The sequence below is a fragment of the Equus przewalskii genome, chromosome 15 (assembly GCF_037783145.1).
Source record: "Equus przewalskii isolate Varuska chromosome 15, EquPr2, whole genome shotgun sequence".
NCBI classification, from domain to species: Eukaryota; Metazoa; Chordata; class Mammalia; order Perissodactyla; family Equidae; genus Equus; species Equus przewalskii.
Window position 1 is genome coordinate 86190914 of NC_091845.1, and position 25987 is coordinate 86216900.

At 42.0% G+C, this 25987-nt stretch overlaps 1 protein-coding gene across 33 annotated transcripts in view; it reads left to right on the forward strand.

Annotated features, from left to right (window-relative positions):
* MBNL1 (muscleblind like splicing regulator 1) overlaps positions 1-25987 on the forward strand; it is a 200492-nt gene that overhangs the window by 11344 nt on the left and 163161 nt on the right. For 21 of the 33 annotated variants that reach the window (XR_011527641.1, XR_011527642.1, XR_011527644.1 and 18 more), the window contains exon 1: positions 11031-11171. The exons of 4 other annotated variants lie outside the window; for them this stretch is intronic. The gene's annotated coding sequence lies outside the window, so the exon portion shown is untranslated. Of the gene's footprint in view, positions 1-10965; positions 11172-11309; positions 11449-11650; positions 11804-25987 lie in introns of those variants that run through there. 8 more of the 33 variants (XR_011527646.1, XR_011527648.1, XM_070577627.1 and 5 more) reach the window with 4 other exon arrangements.

Below are 25987 nucleotides of genomic sequence, written 5' to 3' on the forward strand. Positions count from 1 at the left end.
TATCATTCCAGGGAACACTTGGGATTCCCTTTTAATTACATCCTACCTGTCTGTTCAAAAAACTGTAGGAGGTTCTGTCTTTTACCTTGTGAAAAGTAGCTGTAAATTTCTCATAGTTGTAATTTGATTTTGATCCTCATATTTTGAAGAGACCTGAAGTTTAACATGAGCTTATTTAAAAAATATTCCAGATTTTTAAGCTCATAATTATCCATTTTAAATACTAACAACAGCCGTACTTTATCAAAGGCCTGAGCTAGGTTAGGTTCATTCTTACATAGTCCTTCATCATTGCGATTCTATGAGGTAGATGTTTTAAATTCCCAGGAAAGTGAGACTTGGAGAGATTGTCCAGAAGCTTCTGCCTAAGAACGGACTCCAAAGACTGTCTTCATTTCACAGGGGCCAAGGCCATGGGCAGAACAACAGCCTCTGAAATAACACTCCCTCATTCTTCTCAAAAGTGTGGTGCACACTCAGGGCGCTGCTCCAAGTTGGTGTGGGAGGAGGGAACGCCCTGTTGCCGAGAGCAGACACAACCTGGGCAGGAGAGCCAGGCGGCAGCAGCCGTGACTCTTGCCTGTGGAAACTGGAGCATGTGTCCTCTGTGGCCTGTGTATACCTGCTGCCAATAGCCCCACAGTAGACAGTGTTTTCCCTTTAGTCACCCAGCACTTTAGTCACAGAGGAAATAGGTTTACTTCAGTTGGCTCCTTCTTCCAGCACGGTGAGGAAGATATCCAAGATTGTGCCAAGAATCATCCGTGCACTCTCTTTTCCAAATAATTAATTTTGGCTGCTTCATAGAAATTGGATATTTGGTGTCAAATATGCCGTTTTTTATAAGTTGAAGTCTAACCTAACAAAGTGGACACCTCCCAGGGCCCATGTAGAGTTCTCAGGATTTAGGGACCCTGGCAAACCGTTTACAGCTATCTTCCAAGAGAGACCTACCAGAACTTTGTACGAATCAACAGATTTCAAAGTCCTCCCCAAGGGAAAACTGTGCTGGCTAAGAATGTAATTTAGACTATCTTTAGAGAGAACGCCTTCCTGAGCAGAGAGGCCTGGAGTGGCCAGCCTCTTTTATATAGTTAGCTTTTTCTTTACTTAAGTGTAAAGACTAAATGACAGGTGGGAAAGTGCTTTTCAGGAACGTGGGAGTCGTGCAGCTGCAGCAGGAAGAGACTGTGCAGGAGTAAGCATGTGGGTAGGAGTTACAGACTACCGCCCCTCTGCTTGTCTCGAATAATGCGCATAAACATCTTTACAATGGCACCTGAACAGAATCAATAAACTCCTATTAAAGCCACTTGATACATTATTTAAAATAAGCACATATTATCTTTTTATATCCAGGAAGAGGAAAAAAAAAATCTTACATCCAGGAACAAAGATAAAAAAGAGCCTTTAACTTTCACAAAACAGAAGATAATACAATTGGATTTTCGTATATTAATTCAAAAGCTGACAAGCTATACTCTCCGAAAGTACAAGAGAGAAGCTGGCTTTGTCTCTAGATGTCACAGTCATACAAGATTAAACCCAGGAAATGAATGAAAGTAAATAGCAAAGAATAGAGCACGGGTGGATTAGGAACGATCAGTCACAGAGCTCTTCACTCTCTGCCTCTGGGGCTGTGTGCTGGACATGCGGCGTCTTACAGAAATAAACTCACCCATTCACGCAGCCAGTAATAGAATCCTGTGTTACGAAAGAGGAGGAATTCGGGCAGTGTGGAGGTGTGCCCTGCGTACTGTGAGGGCTCCCCCGTGGCTCTAATTCCAGACACTTGAATTCTATGAAGAAAAGGGGAGATCGTAAAAATGATGATAACTGTCTATCTTTGAGTTCAGATTCACCTGCTCACACTCTCGCTCTTCTCTTTCATTACACTTTGCAAATTTGTATTATTTACTTAGCGGGTTATAATTATTTACTCTTTCATATCTATTGTTCCTGCTGGGTTGTATGTTTCAAGAGGCTTGAGACCTAGTTTCACCCATCCTATAGTCTCGGATTCTAGGAAGGGCTGGAACTATGTCAGGTGCTCAGCAACTATTTGTGGACGGGACCAAAGAGACTTAGAGTGAAAACGCAGCAGTTACTGATGAGCTGGTAAAGTTTGGACAGGGAAAAGAATGTTCAAAATTGTCTAAAAATGCGTTCATTACTGGGGAGGCCAGAAGGGGCCAGGTCCTGTCAGCAGTTACTCATTGCTAAGCCTGGGGCAGAAATGCGGGCATTCAGATCCACCCAGGTGTGGCCAGGAGGGGCACTTGGACTGATGGCACCTTCACAAAGGCCATAAATTAAGAATTCTAGGGCCGGCCCAGTGGCGCAGCCGTGAAGTGCGCACGTTCCGCTTCAGCGGCCCAGGGTTCGCCAGTTTGGATCCCAGGCACGGACATGGCACCGCTTGGCAAGCCATTGCCATGATAGGCGTCCCACATACAAAGTGGAGGAAGATGGGCACGGATGTTAGCTCAGGGCCAGTCTTCCTCAGCAAAAAGGAGGATTGGCAGCACATGTCAGCTCAGGGCTAATCTTCCTCAAAAAAAAAAAAAATCCCCACATTACCTGCAAATGAGATTCAAATGAAAAATGCCCTATTAACTTATTGGCATTTGTGTTTTAACTATGTTACTTTGTTGAATGAATTTATAAAATATACTAAAATTTGCAGGAGAGTTTTTATCTCCAAAAAATATACTTGATATGTGTGTGTGTGTGTGTGTGTGTGTGTGTGTATACACTATATACTATATACTATATAGTCTGATACAAATAAATCCAAAAGCACGTGCCCCAGGACACTCCATCTCTCAGAGGCCCGGATGTCATTCTCAAGGGGCACTCATGATCACAATTTCTTAGAAAGAAATGGTACAGAATTTTACGTAAATAGCAACCTAAGCATTATGAGCATATGTAGGATTATCCTCTGTGTGGGCTTGACTGTTCATCTAGTTTGTTTTTAAGACCATAGGCCAGTAATACTCACCTGGTATAAAGCGAAACATATTTTGGTTGCCTAAGAGGCAGCATTCCAACTAGGTGCATGACAAGGGGACACCACCATCTTGGCTCCCGACAACTCATCCTGACTCCCACATCCTAGAAGCTTATGGGCATCAGTTTACCCACACTTAACTCTGTTTGAGACAGAGCTTCCTGTAGAGAATACTCTTTCTATTGAGCCAAATAAACTTTACCTGCCAAAGGGAGAAAATGGGGCAGGTCAATGGACTGTCACTGATTCTGGATAATTTCATTTCCTAAACTCTAGCTCAGCCGTAGGAAACCTTGGCTGCACATAGCAATCATCTGAGGAACTTACAAAAAAATATTGATGCTTGGGTGCCACTCCCAGAAATTCTGATTAAATTCATCCAGGTTGCACTCTATTGATCCAAAGTATAGCCAGAGTCAAGAACCACTGCCCTAGTTTCATCTTATTTCTAGGATGGGCTCCTAAATGCCATCTCATACGCCTCTTGTGAGGGCTCAAAGAGATAATGTGTGTAACTAGAGTCTCTAACATGTCTGCATTCAACAGTTTCTCTTCTTCCTTTATTGAGGGGGGTCAGGGCGGGGGGGGGGGGGGAATAGAAGGGGAAGTCAGGGTGGGGAGTCTGGGAAAGTGGAAAGGAGGGACCCTTCCCCAGAGCCCTCCTGGTTCTACCAATTAGCAGTTTATTAGGGTTAACAAGCTAGCCTTTGTCAAAGCAAACACTTGTGAAGGATTAAGCCTCATTCTCCCCTTGGTGCGAATGACTTTAATCAGATAATCTCCTATCACCTAGCTGAGGCTTTGTTATTGAAGGTCTAGGGGAGAGGGGAGTGTTGCAAGGCCAGCCTGTGATTCCCTGAGGGCAGGCTGAGGAAGCCAGCTGTCTGGGAGCCCCAGGGTCTGGGAACTAGAATCCACACTTAGTAGGCTAATGGCAGCATGAAAATAAGAAAAACAAACTTTCTCCCCATGCTGCTGGGGCAATGATTTGTTAAAAGAAGCGTTCACCGTGATCTAAGTCGCTCGGCCCTTCACGACTTTTCTGTCTTTCTTTCTGCCATGAAGCACTTAATATGTGCCAGGCAATGTTACCCTTTGCCAGCTGCTTGGGAGTCAGCGAGGAGCAAGGCCGGGCCCAGCCCTACCCTCCTTGCCATCTGCTGGGCACATGGTGAGCATTCAGGGTTTGTTGGATTTAATGGAATGGTTTTATTTGCTACACTCTTTTCCAAATGTGGGTTTTTCCCCATGTCTGTCCCCACCAAATAGACTAGACTGTGAGCACCTTGCAGAGGTCTTAATAATTTCTATATCCTCAGTGCCAATCACGGCGCTTGGCACATAGTCCATAGTTGGTGTTCAGTAAATATTTGTTAGATGAATTAAAGAGCAATAGCCAGCATACTGTGGCCTACGTTAAGATATTGGAATTAATTTGTGTCTGCACTGCTGAGTTCCCACGCTGTTGGACACGGCAAAGAGGCGAAGAGAGAAAAAGGTGCATATACGAAGCTCCCGCCATTTATTAATGCGACAAAAGTTGTTCCTATTCAGAAGTCCCTTTAGGACATCTTGCGAGACATGGTCTGGAGTAATTTCAAGAAACAGAGAGGGAAGAAGGAATAAGAGGGGCCAAGAAAAGATCCAGAGAGAGAGACCTCACACAACGGAGCGAAAGGAGAGAGGGATGCGGACTATCACAGAAGCCAGAAGGAAGGAACTTCCAACATGCAGTGAGTAGACAGATACAGCAGACAGCTAGGAAGAGAAAACTCAACCTTGCTATTGGCATTTGCAAAACTTTCTTTGCATTTAGGAACAAAGAAGGCAGTGGCTATATTTTTCATCAGCTTTTACTCTACATGGACAGAGTTAACATGTAGAAATGTTTGAATCATAGTACATAAAATAGTTACACTATAAGTTACATTTATACTGTAAGACCTATTAGATACTGTAAGACCTACTGGATACTATTTTTAAAAGACTACAAGGGGATTCTGAGCTAAGCCACAACCTACAATTTTATAAGATGATAGTGTTTCACGATATTCATGTAACTATATTATATTATAATATATAACTATTATATAGTATAAGCATGCCTAGGCAATATGGCCACTTTAACTTTCTGGCTACCTGTTTCATATTTATTTTTAACTTTTATTTATAAAAGGACCATTATTGTCTATTTTCTTTTCCTTAATGATAGTCCCTATGAGAAGACACGTATCTATGCCAGGTAGAGTGTTTAGAGATAAATTACACGTTAGACATATGAATTCTGGGTGTGGGACCCAGGCTGTGAGACACCACACTGTGGGGCAGGAGAATTGGCCCATTACGAGCTATGAGGTTTCAGGCAAGGGTTAATCTCCAGTCTCCATTACCTCAAGTGATAAACGAGGATGATAATGAATGACATGGGGGATGTCATTTGTTGTATAAAATTATATTATGAGGTTAAGTGGGAAAAAAATAAAACACAAATTTGCATAAATAGTACAACATCAACTACATAAAAAATGTGTTAAGAAAACCCCGGAAAGAAAGAAACTGTAATGTTACCAGTGACTATCTCTGGGAATTGGAATAACTGCTGATTTTTACAGGAGCACTCTATCTTCAGTAATTTTGAGTTTTCTCTACCGTGTTGACTTTAAGTACGAAACGCATCACCTCCTCACACACGTATGTCACTTCCTCAAAGGCATGGAGCTCGTTGTCTGCGGGATTCTCTTCAGCTCTGAGAAGTAAGATTCTAATGTTTACTCCATCTCACAGCTAAGGGTCTTCAACCAAACCACTTTCTTCGCCAGGCCTTCGGCGGTTGGCTGCCCCTGCCCTCCTGGCCAGGGCCCACTCTTCATGCACTTTCTGCCTTCTCTTCTGAGATGAGACCATTAGCAGCCAAGAGTGATCTCGTTATACCTGTGAAGGCAAAGCTGGATCCTGTGCCAACCCCACCTCCACTCCCACCTCAAGTACAACCAAAGGCTTCAATGGTCCCCACTGATTGCAGCTTTGCATTTTGAATGTGATTAATTTGATGAAGACCTTCAGGTTAGGTGTCCTGTTGGTTTTTCTTCGCCATTGGATCTCCAGCCCTGGCGTGAGCTCAGGAAGCAAGACTCTAGCCCTGCACTTCCCACTGCTTTGAATGGTCTTCCCCCAGATAGCCGACTTCCTGGAAGACTCTGCCTCTCTCCCACCACCTTGATCCCTGACCGTCCTGTTAAAAACACACCTCAGTCCCTCAGCCGGCTTTCTTTTACTACATAGCACTTGTCTCCACCTGAAGTTGCCTCCTCTGTTTATCTTTTTCTTTATATTTGTTCTTTGCTTGTTTGGTGCCTGTCTCCCTGCAGCCGACTGTAAACTCCCTGAGGGAAGTGATCGCGCTCTGCTGTTCACTTCTGCACCGCAGTCCCTGGTACGGGACTTAGCACGATCCATGCCCCGTAAATGTTTGTGAAATGAATAGAGGCGTTGTGTGAAAAGTATTTTTGTATGGAAAGAAGGAAGGAAGGATGGAAAAATGGAAATAAGAAAAGAATAAAAAAGGAAAGAAGGAAGAAAGAACTCTACAAGAACTCTCATATGGCTAATCTTCACATTAAGCTGGAGGAACCCTTACGCCTATATTAGAGCTTCTTGTTGCCCCAGTGTTTTTAAGAAAAACAGTGAAAACGAATGGCCTGAGAGAGTCAGCAGACACTGACGCAGGCTCTGCCCTGCCACAGTGCCGATGTTCTCTGGGCTAACAAGGGAGCAGGGCTGGAGGGTCTCTGATGTTCCACCCCCCATTACAATTCTGTGGTTCTAAACTTTTAATTCCGAAATGTATTTGCTTTCTATTTCCCTACTGCCAGATCCAAAATAATTATATTGAAGATTTAGATTCAACTTTTCAGTAAAATAGCTTAATTGAAGAAATGCAGAATCAAGTTAATATTTTAACTCAGCTTAAATCTTAATGAACATTTTAACACAAATTTATTGATTTTATATAACATTTTCACACTTGTATGATTTATACATTAAGTGGTATATATATTTTACATATATAAAATATATTACATAATATGCTATATACATACAATATATGATAGTATATATATATTATTTATATTTAAATACTGGGTATAACTTTTAAAACTTAATTGGTATGTGAAATATACTAAGGTCCTTGAAGGCAAACTAAATTCATTTAATTCTATCAAGTATATTTACTTATTCAGATACTTGAACAAGTTTGAATCCAGGCTAGAGAGGAGGGCGCCTCCCCTGCTGTGGAAGTTAATGGAGATACGTCTAAAGCATCTGCTTAAAGTGGATTTTCCACACAAGGAGAGTGTTTCCATCTCTTCACTGCCTTCCAGCAGCTTCTTCTCTTAACCATCTATATTTAAACATGGACTAGAGTGCAAGGGACCCGAATGTGGATCTTGGTTTGAACACCATCTTTCAATGGATCTTTCTATCCTGGTATAATAAAGGAAGCATTCCTAAGTCAGCAATTTAAGACCTTTTCATATTTTGATTTTTAAAGAGCATACCTTCTTGGGATATTTTCATTTAGATAATTTTTTTTTATCCAGAAAAGGAAAATTACATCTGTTAGGCAGTAAGAGCTTATTGAGCTATAAATGTAGCATGTAGAACGACAAAGACACTCACAATTCACACACACGCTCACACGCTTTCACAGGTGCCTTAAAGAGTCCCATTTGAGTGAAAAAGATAAATGCTATCATTTCCTTTATCTGCCTTATTGCTAAAGCAGGCAACTGCTATTATCTCTAAAAACCATATTCCTTAAGTGTATTTCTATTGGGATTCACTGGCATAATTAAGACGGGAATGGTTTGAAATATTTCAGGGACCTGCAGAGAACATTCTTTGCTTATCTGAAAGTGGACTTTTATTTCATCTGAAATTGTTTTCCATAATTTCCCTCTCCACCCACAAATGACCTTCTTTTTATGCTTACGGATACACTCTCTGGTGAACCAGTGGACTACAGGTGCCCTTCACACGAGTCGGAGAAGCCACAATGCTCTCCTGGCACCGAGGGGATAGCACTGGCATTCTAAGGGAGGAACTGTTTACTTTTCTTATTATAATGATTTTTAAATAATTTCCACAATTTGAAATGTGATTAGAATGCCACCAGTAGTTGTAAGCTGGTGACATGATTCAATAGTTTTAACATATGATCTCATGTTTGTTACAGTGCTTCAAAATTTTAAATGTCATTATTCACATTACAATATTATCAATAATAGTAAGTTAAGCTAAACCAGTGGCAGTGAATTTTTATATGACCATTTATTTTGGCTCATTTTTATGTCCTAGGTTGACCATTGTTTCATATGTTTTCTTAGCCATCCTTTTTTCCTTTATCTAATGCAAAATAACATTTTTCCCTCTTCTTTGCGATTTATTAGGATGTTTATTCCACTGTTTCTAATACTCAAGTGTCTTTCCCGGATTTCTTTGTATTCTGTTCAGTGGAGCAGAAAATTTGTCTCAGTTTCAATTTCTCTTTTGTTCCCAGAACTCGCCCCCTCCTCCAGTGCGAAAGTGGAAAAATAATTTCCCCTCTTGCACCATACACAGGTTCAAAGTCCTGTTTTTCACCATGTTGCTCCAAATAGTGAATTTTCTAACTCACAAGAGAAAAGAACTCCAAAGCTCTAACTCAGAAGTCTGCGAGGGTCTGAGAACAATTGAAAATAAATTCCTACGACCGGGATTAGACCTGAGCAGTTCGGTTCGGCTCATTGGACCCTGAGAGGGCATGGAAGCCACTAGGCACCAACCTGCTAGCAGATGCACAGGTGGCCCCGCTCAGAAGTCATGGTCCATCGTCATGGAGAAGGGGAGGCAAACTGAAGAAATTAAAAGGCAAGTAGCAAACAATCCAGTAGGTTCAGCCAGGGACTCTGGAGTCTCCCAAGGCTCCTCCCTTCCTCATTCCCCCATGAGTCATGCTTCCAGTCTGTCCACACCCATTCACCCTTCTTCTGCGGGCCTCCACCCCACACTGCCGGTCGCCCTCAGGCTGCTGCCACAGGGTCTTTCTGAATACAAGTCCAGACTCCACCGATCCCTTTGCTGTGTAAATTCGTCAAGTTCATCACACTTTTCAGAGTAAAGTTGAGACTCTGGACTAACACAGACCTACTCTCAGCTCATCTCCTGCCTGCCACTCCCTACACTTCTCCATCCCCCACCTCTCACACGCAGAGTGGCGGCCCTCCTACTTGCCACGCTCCTTTCTCCACTCCACCTGCACTCAACTCCCTTTCCAACTTGCTAATTTCTACACACCTTTCAAGCACTCATTGAAATAACTCCTCCAGGAAGCCTTCCCTGATTTTCCTCAGGGCCCCCTTGGGCTTGCCTCCACCGTTTTAGCATTTATCCCTTAGGCAGGACTAATTGTTTTATTTGTCTCTTCCCTAGTAGAGGCATTGGCCTTAAGGGTAGGGGCTCTGTCTTATCCATTCTTGCATCTCTGGCATAGCAGGCACTCCATGCAGTCGATACAGTCGTTGAAATGAATGCTGAATTAGAAGCAAGGAAGTCCCCATAGCTTGGGGTAGCTACTAATTGGCAGATAGAGAACGCCCACTCCTGTTCTCTGAGGAAGGATCAGTGTCCTTTCACTTTGCTTCAACTGTGTGTGCGCTTGGGTACTTTTTAATGATTAACACTGAGAAGTGGCACCATTTAATTAATTTATGTATAAGTTCTGGAGGGGAGCAGTGCACATTGTTAGCTCAGTGTTTTGTGGGTCTAGCCAAGGGTCAGGAACTCAAGTCTGTTATCAACGCCTCTGGCAGTATTTCTGTACTTTCGCACCTTTCACGATGTTTTTTCATCTTCTCTTTAAGTCGGTCCCACCCTCTTGAACACAACAAAGCTGTAGGAAGATCATCACACCATATCCAACGTTTTGTCCAATATTCTGTTCAAAACATGGAACCAATTGTTCCTAATTAGGATCATCATTGAACGAATTACCCAAATTCCTTAAATCCAAAGGAAATTCTATCCCCAAATCTTCAAAACTTTATCACATCACGTTAGTCCAGGATTCTTTCCATTCAAAGTGAAGCCAAGTTACATCTTATAACACCCGGTCTATTAGGATTTGGGGCTGTGGTTTCTTTTGCTCCGGCAATAATATGATTTATTTGCCTTGGAACATTCCAGTATTTCAGAAAATGAGATGCTGTTTTTGAAGAAGGGGCCTTGCTTTCTATAAATCATAGAATGCCGAGTTGGAAGGAAAGGAGATTTTACATGCCACGTATTATTTACAAACTAGATGGGAAGCTGGTCTGTGTTTGTGCTTGTGTGACAATCAGTTTTACTACGGAATTTCAAAACCGTGGACACCCTGCTACTTGAGAGAGACACACACACTGGCAGTCCTGCAGGTGTCTTTCCCGCCTGTGGGCCGTCCAGGTTCAAAAACCGTGTGGCGCATTGTAAGGCGCAGTAGCCCCGTGCGATCCCGCTGCTCTCTCCCGATCTGGTCTCCCCTTCAGGCCACCCGTGCCGGCCTGCTCCCCGGGCCCCGTCCACCCGCCGCCTCCTGTCCGCCCGGCTCGCGGGCAGCAGCGGCACGCCGCAGGAGGGGCGCGTCCGTTCGCACCGTGCCTCGGGGTACAGTGCTGAACGTACGGGATGGACGATACCACCGCGCGGCGCGGGGATGCGCCCGGCCGGCGCCGGCCCCCGCTTCCTTTCGCGCCGCGCCGACCCCGAGGGGCTGCGGCCACCCCCGCGGACCCTGCGCGGCGAGGCGGCGGCGGCGGCGGGCGAGGGCGAGGGCGAGGGCGCGGGCGGGGAGCTGCGCTTTGCCGCCGGCGCCGCGCGCTCCGGGCCCGAGCGCGCCCGGCTTCCTGGGGGGCTGGGCCGGCGGGGAGGGGCCGCGCACAGCAGCGGAAACCGCCTCGGCGAGCGGAGGCCGCGCCGCGGCCGCCCAGTCCTCCCCCTGCCGCCGCACGAGTTGTGGCGCGCACCATGCTCCCGTGACCGGGCCCGACACCTTCCGATTTGAATCGCGGGCCTCCGGGGCCATGGCTCCCCCCACGCCGCGGGCGCTCGGCCGGCAGTCGGGCCGCCTCTGAACATGCGAGAGGTGAGTTTCCCGGCCCGTCCGGCGCTGCCCGCCGCCCCGCATTGTCTGCGCCCCGCGGGCTGTCCAGCGCCGGGAGGAAGTGGGGCCGGCCCGCCGCTCGGGCGCGGGCGGGCTCGCCACGGCGCGGCCCCGGCGCGCGGCGTCGCCAGCTGCAGGGAGGCGGGAGGTGGCAGCTGCAGCCTCCCCGGGCTCTGCGGACACTGAGAGCGCACAGCCAGCGTCCAGGGTGGCAGCCTGGGAGGAAGAGAGAGAAAGAGGGGGGAGATGAAAGAAACAGGTGCGTGGAAGAGTACTTACAACTTAATGACCTTTGTCGGGGGCGGATGCGAGCCCATGGGATGGGAGCCCCGGTTTCTCCCGGGAGACCCCGCGTCCCCGTCCCTGGGGCTGCCATCCAGCCCGGTTTTCGCCGGGGCCAAAGATGTGCACGCAAAGGTTAATTCTCTGCCTGCTACCCGTAAATTACGCATGACATGTTTAGCTGGGCTTCCTTATATGGAGAGTGCTGGATTTCAGTCCAGTTCTCCTTTTGCCAAGTTTACAGGGCGGAAGACGCCCTGCGTGAGACCAGAGGGCTCCTTTTTTTTTTCCCCCATCGTTTTGTAGTGCGTCACTCAAAAACTGTAAGAAAAGTAAGTATAGACGCTCTCTGGGTGGAGCCGCAGTAGCTTGATTGAATTGCTTTCATGAAAGATTGAGAAGGAAAAGTGTTAGTACTTGGGTTCTGGGTTTTAGACAAAAGCAGGACAAATATGTAGCCCCCCCCACCACCACTTTTTTTTTTTAATGGAGCCGGAATCTGTTATTGGCAGTGATGTGTCATGTGAGAATACTTTGATTCCAGAGCCTGTAACACGAGCAGGTACCTGGCGGAGCTCTGCTCGCCCTCCCAGCAGCGCGCAGGCGGCGGGGTGCTGTGGAAGGGCTCTTGTGTGCACGGCCTCCCCGGGGACGCGGGGTGTGCGGCTGCCGGGGCTCTGTGGGGTGATTCCGTGCAGGGGTACTTCCCTAGGATTAAGATCGAGTGAGAAGCTGCCAGAAAGGCGACTGCCGCTGCCTTTACTTCGTGTGGCCCCCGGCACAGGCGCAAGCTGTAGCAAATGGGTGGTAGGCTCTGCCACACTCGGAGGAATTTCTTAAACAAATTGATACACGGAGAGAGAAGTCGTCATTAATGCCTTTGGATTTGCAGGCCCTCTGCAACGCGCTTTGAAATACTACACCCGTGGACGCGGTGTTCCTCCCTCCTGGGTTTGAACACGGCGTCTGTTTATACCCGGGGGTACTGAGTCCATAGCTGTTCTATACCAGCGTAAGTGATCCACTCCGTGTTATCTCTGTGGGATCCTGAGAGCCTTGGTGTTTCTCCTTGTCTCGCTATTGAGATAAAAGATCACCGAGACAAGTTAAAATGAAGATTCAATGATTGTAAAACTCATCCTAAGAATATTTAGCCCAGTACTTGGAAGGTCTTGGATGTAGTTATGGCCAGAGAGACGCTGAATAAAGTTATTTTGTAGCTGGAGAAAGCACACCGTTGTCACTTGTATCTTTGCTTTCTTAAAGTTGGGGACAACTGTAGCTCAGGACTTTTTTAGGAAGCTTACAGCGTTCTGAGTTTCATCCGTGCTGTGTATGGTGCATGGCGTGAAATGTTTTTGGATTACTGTGTTGTTAGCCCTTCTTTGAAAATGTGGACATAGCTTCTAGTTCTGTTTGTTTAATAAGGGGTTTCCTCGCCGAGCACTACAAAAGCTGCCTTTTGTATTTTAGGGAACAGGTTGGGTCAGCACCAGAAAACCTGTTCATCCATCCGTCGATAATTACAGTGTCACTTAAGACATAATCATCAGGTTTTATTATTGCTAGGAGATTCAGCCTCACATGTGCCTAGTTTAATTTTCTTCTCATGTAACCAAGAACAAATCTGTGTGTAGATACACATAAGCGTGATACTCTGTGCAGCAGTGCCAAGAGAGACGCTGAAGTGTTTTATGGTTTGAGATATTACTGCTTGTGTTTGCATCCCCACATTTGAGGCATACTGAGACTCCAAGTTGAATTCATTAAATTTTGATTCCAAAATTCTCTTCTTCCTCTGGGCGCAGAATTCCTATGAAATGAAACACTGGGTTCTGTTCCAGAGCAGGAACAGAATATCCCAAGGTTTCTCCTGGGGAGAAAAAAAGAGTAAAATCGCATTTCTCATTGAGGAAGAGTGTGTTACTTTATTATATAGAATTTCCTGTCTTCATTGTAAGCAGAAATATTGCCCTTGCATTTATCATTGTCGCCATACATTAGGTCTGTTCTTGATACGTCTATTTATGGAACCAGAGAAAGGAGCTTTGCTGCACCTTCTGGCTTTCTGCTTGGTGATAGAAGATGCGCAGATTAGAAAGCATCTCACATCTTGCTTAGGAGAGGCTCCAAAGAAGAGGCGATTGGAGTTTCTTACACGCTAAGAAAGAGACAGCAGGCTGGGCAGCAGATATGAGGGTCACGGAGGGGAGGGAGGAAGTGGAGTACATTCACTTAAATGTTTGCTAAATATGAAATCCTAACAGCAATACCCATCACAGAGGATGTTACCTAGGAAGATGTAAAGCATATAAACTTCATATTTTTGGAAATGTAGAATGTGCTGTCCACTGCAGTAGCCACTAGCCCCATGTGGCTGTTGAGCACTTGAAGTGTGGCTCATCTGGGCTGAGATTTGCTTGAAGTGGAAAATACATACTGGGTTTTGAAAACTTCGTAGGAAGGAAAGAATGTAAAACATCTGAGTAATATCTTTATATTGATTATTTGTTAGAGTGATAATATTTGGGATGTATTGGTTTCAATAGAATATATTGTTAGATTAATTTCACCCGTTGCTTTTTTAATGCGCCTACTAGGAAACTTAAAGTGTCAAATGTGGCATGCGTGGTATTTCTAATGGGCAGTGCTGTTCTAGAATGAAGCAGGAAAGCAGTATTCTGAGAGAAAGCCTAAAGAGTTTGCTGGTCAGAACACAACAGAATGGACTCTTATTTTTACAAGCTAAAGAAGTTTATTATACATAGAAATACCTCGTCTTTCTTATCCATTGTAACCAAAATTTGAGAAAACACACCAAACATCTATTTTTATTTCCTCAAAACTAGTATTTAGTTTGGAGATTTAGTGGTGAGGTAGCAATCACAGAGAAAAGGCTTATAATTAGGGGATGAGTCTTAACACCTCTCAAAGGCCAGAACAGAGTATGATTGCTACTTAGGAACATTCTAGAGACACTAGAGTTATCATTGTCCTGAAGTTACCAAACTTAGACGAGTCACTAAAATTGATTTTAAAATAGAGTTTTCAGTAAATAGCAATTATCCTCAAATGCTTAATATGTATTTTCCTTTTCTGTGACTTTCCTTCCTTAGAAAATAAAAACATCAAATCAGTCCAGACAAACTCCTGACCAAATGTTAATCATAGTTTGATGGATGTGTGAGATTGAAGGGTTTTCACCTGTGGGGAAGAGGGCATGCGTTCGAATGTTAGGAAATGTGAAAATATGTTTCTGCAGTCATGTTATGGGCTTTGAAGAATTCCTATACACGGAGATGTTGTCTTTGTAATTTGAACACATTCTTGAGAAAGCATCTGACTGGTAAACAGAGCACAATGGCATAGGTCCTGGAAACATTCCTTCCAGATATTTTCATAACTGAAGTACATTTTGCCATGCACAGTGAGTGTGAAGCTGAAAAAATGCAGTCGCTTTCCATCCATATAAAGTATGCCTACTTTTATTTCCTTGAAGGATGCCAAAGATGTAAGACAGGATGGATGTAGTGGGTTCCCCTTTGGGTGGGGCAATTTTATAGAGAACCTCAGAGGAGTTGCCTCCCGGCTTGGTGCCATCTTGATGCTGTCTCCCACTATAGGAGGCATAACTGCTGTCAGTGTCAACGCATGTGTGGAGCATGAGGGGAACAATGATCCCCATTGACTGCGTATACCATTTTTGATGAGTCATGGAGCATATTCACTAGTGGCTGGAGAATTATTGATTGCAAAGCAGAGGATTCAAGAAGAGCTGTTGACGTGTGGCCTTAAATATCTCTAGACATATTTTGTATTTTTAGGTTTGAGGTAGGGAAATTATTACAGCTATCTCCTTGAAAAAACCCCTAGCAAATACATGGTTGCAGTTTTCTACATATTATAGTTAGAGCTTTAGTGATTCCAGTACATCTGTTGCAGGTAATTATTTGTGTTTTTTGAGAGGCATCTTACCACACATGCCTATGACATCTATAAAAGTGAAGAATCTTTGATGGATTTGTGTTAGATTATTAGGCATTATGTATTTGGTACTTTTCCCACTATTTTTGAGATTTTACTCTAGGTTTCCGTGATTATCCTTTGTTAAAACAGCTCAGGATCTATTACTTTCAAGATGAAATGTAGTCATATTGGGTAGAGTGGAGAATTTCTTTTCCACTGAGATCAATTATTTTAAAAAGGCGAAGATGTTTCTGAAATAAGTAGTATGCTTCAAGTAGGGGATATTCTCCAAAAGGGAAACTCTCTTCTCTTTTGCCATTGTTTTAAGAAATCGAGAGATGTATCTTTTATATACCCAAAGAGGTGAATAATAATTGACAAGGTACATACTCCCATGAAGCATGGACACGATTTGTACATGAGTGTATGTATGAGGATATAGGTTTTCCCTAAACAATGCCAATTTATTCAAATCATCTGGATATCAAATAACATCATATTATTAAAAAGAGCTTTGGTAAATACTATGTAATCCAAAGGCTGATTTCCATACAGATATCAACTCCATTCGAGTCCCTCTTTAGCTAAATTCACAAAATAAAGATATTTCCTCCTGCAAAGAGTTTTTTAAAAAATTTGCATTTAACACTGGGTTTTCTCTGTCTTTTCATTTTTAAAAAAGTTTCAGAGCTATTAACTAAGAATAGACTTGTTTTAAAGAGCTAACAAATGTCGGGGATCATGGGGAAAAGTTTAATCATATGAAATAAACATTACATTTCTGATTTGAGATATTTTCTTTTGTAAAGTTGGTTTATAGATGAATACGTATTGTGGTAAAAATAGCAAGCTAGGATCAGTGAGAGCCATCAGCCTTCATATAGATACGCCGTGTCCTCAAAGAGGGGGCAGTGTACTACGGGCAGTAGGACTTGTGAAAATAACTAAAGCAGAAAGTGGTGTTTCATACGCAGTGGCTGGTAGCATGGTGTGGAAGTTCAGATAAAGAAAGATAAGTCTTCATGTGGCGCTGACCAATACATGTCATAAAGGGAACAGTCCTAATGCCTAAATAATGGAAACAAAAGGTGTTCTGTATTTTTTAACCTTACAAAAATATTACTCTGATAAAGCACTATTAATTATATCTATTCAGTGATATTTCCATATTTTTCATATGTTTATATTTAACATCCAGACAGGATTTTTTTTACATGTTCTAGTTCATTTATTTAATTCATTTCTCTAGTAGAAATAGATTTCAAAATGTCCTATTTTAGAATATTGATAGCTTTTATTGTTAGTTTTACTATTGAATACCATAAAATATCAGCTTTTGAAGCCACCAAATAGTTAGAGAGAGATCAGGAAACCACAGTGGGTGATTGAGGTGAACAGTGGATGTAGAAAATTTGCCCAAGAGAAAGCTCGGTTGATAGTAAACTGACAGTTACAACGAGGTCATTTGCTAAAAATCTATATATGAAAGTTAAGCGGTGCAAATAAAATTAAAATATACCAAAAAAGCAGTGATTTCATTTTGGGAAAGGAAATGTATAATGCGTAATGAACAGCCATGAGAGGAATATGTATTAGCAAGGAGATTTTAATCAGAAACAACCAGAGTATCCAATTTAACTGGACGGTGAATAAAAGCGGAAAAAATAAAAACAGAAGATGTAGCTGATGGTTTCAGACACCAGTAGAAATTTCACAATTTTGTGAGTTTTCAAAAATAATTCACAAGTATTTTAAGTAGATAGTCTGTGGAAGATGTGGTAACATTGCTTCTACTTTCTGTGCTTAAAATCTCTGCATACTAACATCTGTCTACAATGATTGTGACTGAATAGACTCTTCCAGAAAATTCTAAAAAGTATCGTAATAATAGTGTATGCAGTGGGAGTGTGAGGGAATATAAACAGTGAAAGACTTTACAGTTTAATAGTCAAAACACATCATAAGCACGTTAAACAGCAGGAATGCCAAAATAAGGCATTGAGCAGTTCATATTCATATTTAGAACTTCATTAAAGACGTTTTCTGAACTTGACTTAGTATTAGAACTTATAGGCCATTCACAGCTCATATATTCAAACGTGTTAATCATATATCCAACAATCTGTTTCTCAGCCTTGCCGATGATAGTAATAATGATGCATTCACATTTTATTTGTTTCCATCTTTCCTGATTACAAGAAAATTACCTTTACAATGACCTTTTAGCACTCTTGTGGGTGAACAGCTCTATCACCGTGGAAAGGTGGTGGTGGGGGGCGGTGGTCAGGTTAGGAGACAGATACAGAGAATGGGAGTGCATAGGGCCTGCTGTCGGGGGGGAAAAGTGGGTGGGAAAAGCCCTGATCTTGCAATTCAGTGTTCTCCAACCAAAGACCCCTCACCGATATTTCTATTTACTGAATTTTAGTTTCAAAAAGCCACGTTATGAAAACATCCAACATCACTTCCTATAAACGCCATATCTAAATTTGTTTGGAAAGTCCAGTGTTTGTTGCAGAGCAGGTCAAACAACAAAAACAGACCTCGTTGGGGGATAACATGTTTTTGCGAAGTGGAACATTTTGTAAATAGAAGAGATGATATAAACATTATCATTTAAAAATTATTGAATGTTCATATATTTGTTGTATTTTTATCTATCTCTTGAAAGGAGTAATAGTTTTCTGGGGTGGTGGGGACACAGACAAGCCTGACAATGTTTAGATTTTATTTTACCAGATTTGACCAGATATGTGACCTGGGAGAAACTGTGTACTCTTTCCGTCCTTAATTTCTACATCTGTGAAATTATGAACATGTAAATAATAATTAATAAGAGAAGTTGCCACTTGCTATACGTTTCTTTACAAAATATCTCATTTAATCTTTTTTACAGCTGTAAAATAGGCCTTGTGACCTTAAAGATTAAGTGCAGGCTAGAAAACACTTTTTATCATTTGCAGAGCTGTGAGCCTTGTTTTTTTGTTTATTCCAATGTCCATGTTTTTTAGCCAATTTTTTTTGTCTTGCTTCCATGATTGATAAAGGATAGTGATGAGGAAAATTGCTGTAACAAGGCTTGCTAACATTTTGTACTGCTTTCTCTGTGCCAGGGTAAGGTTTATGAATTAATTCATGTATTCCTCAGAACAACCCTGTGAGATATAGGTACTGTTAATGTCTCAGTTTCCCTGATGGGAAAACTGAGGCACAGACAAGTTAGTTGCCCAGGTTACTTAACTAGTAAGTAGCACAACAAGGAGCTGAACCAAGGTAGTCCGGTTCTAGAACCCGTGCTTGTATGTAAAAGAATAAAAACAGACTAAAATACTGGTATTGGGTACTGGTAGGAGATTGAGACCCTAAACATTTGGAATACTCTAGAAGAGTTGTGCTTTCTACAGCATTTGTGGAAACTCTAGAAGAATGGGTAGAAAGTAAGAGGTTAGAGAGACAAGCCCTGGGGGGCACTCAATAGCGTGGGAAGGAATGAGGAGTCAGGTGGGAAAGGCATCTTGGTGCTACACTCTGGAGGGCGTTGAGCAGGTAGTAAGTGTCACCCAGTAGGGAAGACAGGAGGCCCTTTGGTTAGGCTAGTCACCTTACAGCAGTTGTGCTTTTGTGACATTTTATAGAGGAAGAGTAGGAGCCACGCAGGATGAAGTGGAGATTATAGGATGAAGCAGAGGTGGTGGGTGTGCAGAGTGGAGATGAGGACTCAGTGAGGGTAATGACGGGGCATGGAAAGGAGGACAGTATGCTGAGGACAAGTCACAGGCTTGGGTCCATGGGATGTAGCAGCTGATCAGGTGTGGACAATAAAGGCAGTGCGAGGTATTACAGATGATTTTTAAAATATAGTAGGAATTTTTAAAGCTTTCATAAAAAGTCCCTTATTTAAAATTTTAATCTTCGATGTTATCCTTGCTCATCATATTGCTACTTGTGAGCTCTGTTAGTATACAGAATTACATTTTAAAATATCAGTAAGAGAAAAACACTTAAAATTATGTTTTATCGGGGACTATAACTTAAGTAGAAGATACCTGTTAAATTCCTAAAACATTTCACTTCTGTGTCCAGCTCTTTTATAGCACAGGCTGCAATGAACTATAGAAGATCGCCAAATTCTTTATCCCAAGTTGGTAATTCTACAGTAAGCATAATTCCATCTTTATGGAATGAGTGCCTCATTGTTGGCCAGGCAGTTCCGGGGCCTTGTTAAAGTTCTTGCGGAGCCCGCTGTAAGCTAGCCTCCGTGATAAACCAGGTGGCAGATACATGATAAAATGAGTTTGCAATGTGCTCAATGTGCTGACCTTTATACTTCTCAGACCTTGCTATTTTAGGAAAGGTATCAGTATAACCATGGTATTCTTTTTCCTGGAAATAAAAATCCTTAATAACCAGACACTCTTATAAACAGAGTGATTTACATATGGGAATAAATAGGCGGTTGCGTTGGGTTAGTGGTTATCTGCACTTGTGAGGAGAGTTTTATGTCATACGGAATAGAATGCTTTACAGGAGGCCTCATAGGCCGCTTTACGTAAAGTCCTTACATGCTTTGTACAAGTAAACAGCTTAACGTAGTTTAAGCAGAAAATGTCAGAGCACTGAGAGATTATGTTGTATGTAATATACATAGAGAAATTCCCAGGAGATCAGGACAGTTCTCAAGAAAAAGATTCTATTTATAAATATTTACCCCTTATTATTTATTTAGATGGTCTACATCAATGAAAAATAATTTAAAAAATTGCACTGTTGATATGTCTATAAATACAGCGTGTTTGTGTAGAGCTGGAGATAATAATGTTAACAGTGCTTTATTTCGCCTTTTGTTTATATGCCTGTTGGTATTATGTGAAAGCCGCACTTACGATGTGCCTTTTTCTGTTACTAGACTTTTTTTTTTCCTTATCTGGTTTTTGCCTTGTACTAGAAAGATAATGTAAACATCCGTTTTGTTATATCATTAAGATAATTCTTAGAAAGTGCTTAGAAGGACTTTTAAGTAACTAAGATTAAATAGTATTAAAATTAGGAATTCTTCTTTACCATCTCTATTCATTGGGTGACTTTTAACTAGACAGATTTACTCCACATTATTTTGAGCCATTATTTGAATTTCGTTGCTGAAACATTTCAAGGAAAACTGCGTTGTCAACTTGGTAGCATTTGGATAAGGCATTTTTGGTCTCATACCCATCTGTAAGAGTTTGAGACATTCTGTGAGCGTGGCAAAAGTGAACAACAGAGATACAAGCAGACCTTTGACCAGGTGTGGTCTCTCTGAGGTATTGCATCACCTTTCCAAAAAATAATTTGAAATGTCCACAACAATAATTGAGACTATTGAAAAAATACGTGCTTCAAATAGAATTCTTCATAATGCTTTCTGACGGCCCTATTTGCTGAAAATTGCACATGGGAAATGACTCTGAGAAATATGCTTCTGAGGATTGGACTTTAAAAGTAAATATTATTTAGGAAGAAATTATTGCGTTTGTTTCTCAATAATGGATTAAAGTTTACTAAATGCTGAGGTCTCTTCACTTAAAAAGTTATCTTACTATGTTAATAATGAGGCTATATAGGGAAATCAGTTTATTCTTTGCATTCTGCTAAATAATCAATTAACAGACATTTTTGGAGCACTTGGTAGAGTTAAGAGACTGTAGCAGGTCGGGAGAGGAGGATCCAGAGGGGAATTACATAGTTTCTATTCTTCTTGACATTTAATTAGACATGTAAAATTTGGGGAGAAAGACATGGAAAGCGAACAATACAATGAGTTTCGGCGCTGTACAATTGAGTGCCAAAGGAGGAGATTCAAAGAAGAAAGGAAATTCACAGAGGGAGATCTTGGTGGGACTGAGTGGCCCGGGCGTGCGGTGTGGAGGGGCTGGCTCCTCACAGGCCTGGAGATTAGGCACTTTTCAGAATATGGAGGGGAACAGTGTGTGCAGGGTCGAGGTCATGAAGCCAGCTACCATGTTTGAGCATCTTCTCTCCATGAGGCATTGCTCATTTACATTCTTTTCAGAAAAACAGGCAACTTGGTGATGGTGCCGAACAATTAGGGAACAGGCCTCTGTGGCAGGAACCACCCTTCTCTTGATAGAGATGAGGAAACTGAGACTCAGAGAAGTTAACCTACTTGCCTAAGTTCACACAGCTGGCGAACAGCTGAGTTGGATGGAGGCCAGGTCTTTTCTCATTTTAAAACCAGTGTTCTTTGATTTATGATTCTGCTGGGAACGAATGTAGTCTCTTTATAAGACAGTAATTTTAAAATTTCGCCCATACAACAATTGACATAAGTCAAGAAGGTATAAATTTAATTTAAAAGGTTGTCAAATACATTTTCATCTTTTTGCTTTGACATTGGATTACAAATGGCATATATTTGACCAATGCTTATAATCTGTGTTTCTTAGATTTATAAAAAACAAAACAATATTCTGGGCCTCCTGTCTTCAGCAGATGTGGTAAGTTTGCTCAGAGTAGTGTGACCTGGGTAACATTGCTCTTGGCATTTGGGATCTTCTCAGAGGAAGTTTTGCGAAGTTCCAGAAGATAATGTACTTTCACACCAGTAATGTGATGCCATAAAAATTTCCCCAAGAAATGACAGGGGTAACTCCACAGCGCATGCTGAATTCATTTATCATCCTCCTGTGGTTATTTTATGCTTTCCTCGTGCATCATTTTCACACACGTCTGTGCTCTCTACTAATCGAAGACTTGTTCTGTTGGAGGCATGTCCCTTTGCTAACAAATTCCTCTCTTCATAGAGCTATTTAGAACACCTGGCAAATAAAATTATATATTGTTTAGAGAAGGAAAGTGGAAGAATCTTATGCCATTGCTTTTGGCCTCAAGGAAAGCACTCTTATTGAGCCAGTATTTATTGAGTGCAGTTGTCCATGTGCCACCAATCATGCTCTGTCCTTTGAAGGATAAAGATGTGAGTGAGAGCTGCCCTGTTCTCAAAGCAGTTTCCAGTGGGGCAATAGAAATGTTCAGAAATAACGTCTGGGCAAAACAAAGTGGGCACAGAGGAGCCAAGTTAGGCTGCTGTGGGCAGAGTAGGGAATTTGCCTAAAACCATCCAGTAGACACATTAACTCTTTACATACTTTGTATATTGGAGAAAAGACAGAATCAACTCATAATTTATTAAAATTATGTGATTAAGTATTTGAGCCATTTATTTTTCTAAGTGTTTGGTAAATAAGCATGACCCAAACGTAGTGTCGTCCTAGGTGAGACAGAAGAGATTAATTTATTTCTAATGTCTCTTTTGGAGAAAGATGGGGGCATATAAGTCATCTGAAGCTTCTTCATGCTAACTGTGACTAGGAGATTAAAACACTCAGTATTGACAGTCAAGTTTCAGAGCCTGCAACTTTTTTGTTGATAGAAAAGAAAAATCCATAAGGGAGAGGTGCGCTGTGTTTCACTTTAATGACAAAGGGTTTCAGATGTGCACACGATGCTCTTTTTTCCTCTGGCTTTTCTTTGTGTGCAGGAAATAAGGCTGCATTTTGTAGGCTGGCTTCCAAACTTTCAAATGGTGAAAGTGTGACTGGGCGTGCTCTCTAAGACCCCATTCAGCTGTGAAGTGTTTGTTCCTTGTTTCCGGGAGTTAATCTGCCTTCTAGGTTAGAAAACTCAGAATTTTTATTTTATCGCTTACCATTATTCGTTTTTAATCATAAACATTTATTTAAAGCTCACTGCATCAAAAGCTTCACCAGAAGATTTTGACTGAAATTTTCAAGAGAAATTAAGGATATAGTTTCTGCTTTTCTGAAGTTTATGGCCTAAAGAAAAAGGTCCATTTATAGTGCAATAATGGAAACAAAACAAGAAACAGAAGAGAGCAGACTGTTAGCAATCATAATAATTATAACACTAGCCACTTCCTTGGCGGGCACTGACTCCTTTACACGTGTGACCCACGTGGTTTTTACCCAGCACTGTGAGATGTATGCACTGCTGTCGTCTCTCCGGGGCGCAGGTGAGAAGACGGGGGCTCAGCAAGGGTGAGGTCTGGTAGTTTGTTCAAGGGTCGTGTGACAAGGTACTGGGAGTGTTGAGATCTCAACCCAGCAGTCTTTCTGTTTGTTGGCCTGTTTCCATCCGTATGGTACGAATCAAGTACACAAATACTCAGCAATGTAGATTTGAATCCTAATCCAAGTTAGTTCTGGAAAGACTTAATGAAGGAGGTAGGCTGCGAGGGACGGGTTTGGAAGCATTATGATCATACAGCTGTAGAAAGGATGAGGAGGACTTTGACGTTTCAGTGTTTGGAGAGGAGGGCTGTGTCACGTGGCCTGATCTGCCTGTGAGGCTTGCGTAGTATTGATACCGCTCGCACCTAATACCCTCTGCCCCACCACCCGCCAAGGTCAGCAAAATCCACTTTTAGACTCAACATCGTGGACACCTGTGAAGTTTCTGATGTCACTTCTGAATGACGTAACACCCTGCCAGTGGCTCAGTGAAATGACTTTAAGTGGCATATTTTAAGAAGTGTCTTGAGCCCAAAAACAGTACTGCGAGTGCTCTCGTAATTTATTCACCTGCATTATTGGAGGCAGAATAATTCAGTTCATTCCTCTCATCATTAAAAAATAGAATTCCGTTGCCAACATTAAAATAACCAAATGTCATTGCGAATTGACAGTCACTTGGAGGTTTCTGATTGACTTTTCTCACTTTCCCCTGAAGCCCTAGCAGAGTATTTAGAGCATGTCCGCATGTGTGTTATGTGTGTGTTGTATCTCTATGTACAGTGTATTCCACAAAGGACCATGAAGTCGTGCACAAGTTACAACCAACAATGGAACAGAATAAACGTGTGAAGCTAAGGGATACGCTCACTCACGAACATTAGTTTATAAATTTGTTCTGAAATACTGTATTTAATATCATTTTGTGGTTCTCTGCACTGATTACAAGTAGGACTTGTGAAAATGCAGTATGCCATGGACTTTAAGTAGAAGAAAAACAAAAGATATTTCAATATATGTGTGTAAATGTAGATATATTATTACCCTCTAATAGTTATTAAGGCTTGAGATCCAACAGTTTTGGATACTATTGTTGAGAATCTTTTTTTTTTTCTTGAGGAAGATTAGCCCTGAGCTAACATCTCCTGCCAATCCTCCTCTTTTTGCTGAGGAAGACTGGCCCTGAGGTAACATCGTGCCCATCTTCCTCTACTTTTCATGTGGGACGCCTGCCACAGCATGGCTTGACAAGTTGTGGGTAGGTCCACACCCAGATCCGAACTGGCGAACCCTGGGCTGCCAGAGCGACATGTGTGAACTTAAGCGCTGCGCCACCGGGCTGGCCCCTGTTGAGAATTTAACGTGTATCTTAATAACTTGATTTCCATTGGTCTTTTCTTCCACTGGTGTTAAACCTTAACCTATTCACACAGCAACAGTTTTCTGTTTGTTAATGACCTGACGTTAACGGATTTGAAAAATACTTTTCCTTCAAGTACCAAGAATTCTCAGGCATATTTTTTAAGAGCAATATTCCATCCTAATGTACTAATTTGTGGCAAGAAAATTAAGCACCTGTATTTCAGTTCAACAGTTCTGTGATAAATGGAGTATAATTAACCATGCAGATTCTGCGACACTCACTTAAATATTAATTTGGGTTCTTTTATATCCTAGGCACTGTGCTAGGCATTGAATCCATAGTGATTAACGTAAACATATGCAATTATAAAAGTATGATTATAAAATGTAGACATCTCTCAAATTTCAAATTGGCCGTTGCAAAAATAAGGACATATTATTAAAGTTCTTCTTACCACAAAAGTAGAATCTTCTTTTCAGTAATTAAACAAATATTATTTATAGATGTCAGTGAATATTTATTTTAAAGCCTCTATCAATGTTAGGTTTACTGTAAGTGAAGTATTTTATTTTCATGTAAAGAACAGTGCCAATTTATGCTTAGAATTGCTGCTTTACAATTAAGAGAAACAGCATCGCGAAGTAACGCAGAAAGAGAAAACTCTGTTTTGAGTGGCAGCGCAGTCTTGTGAGTTTAAAAGGTCAGGCTAGCACAGGAGGCTCCAGAGCCGCCACTCAGTATCATGCCGAATGCTGTGACAGCCAGGGCTGATGCAGCTGAAAATATCTGCAGCCTTGGAAACCTTGTAAGTTTCAGAAGGTCATTTTGGCATCATGGTAGGAACACTGATTCACAGGGAAGGTCAGACTGGACAGCCAGGCAAGTAAGTAGGTTGCTGAACCCACAGCTGTAGATTTTAGAGCAATTTTCAACTGCGATAACTGGGTATCCTAATTCGATGTGTCCGTCTTCCATGGAAATATGTATAGAGAAATGAGCTTTACCTGTTGGGTGAATTCTAACTTCGCTTTTCCCTTCTGAAACTTTAAGTGTTGCGTCTACAGCTGTACCTGGTACCAGGACAAATGTTACTTTAATTTTATTTTTGTATGATGTACGCTCCATCAAAAAAGGATGTGAGTCGGCTTACGACAGCAAAG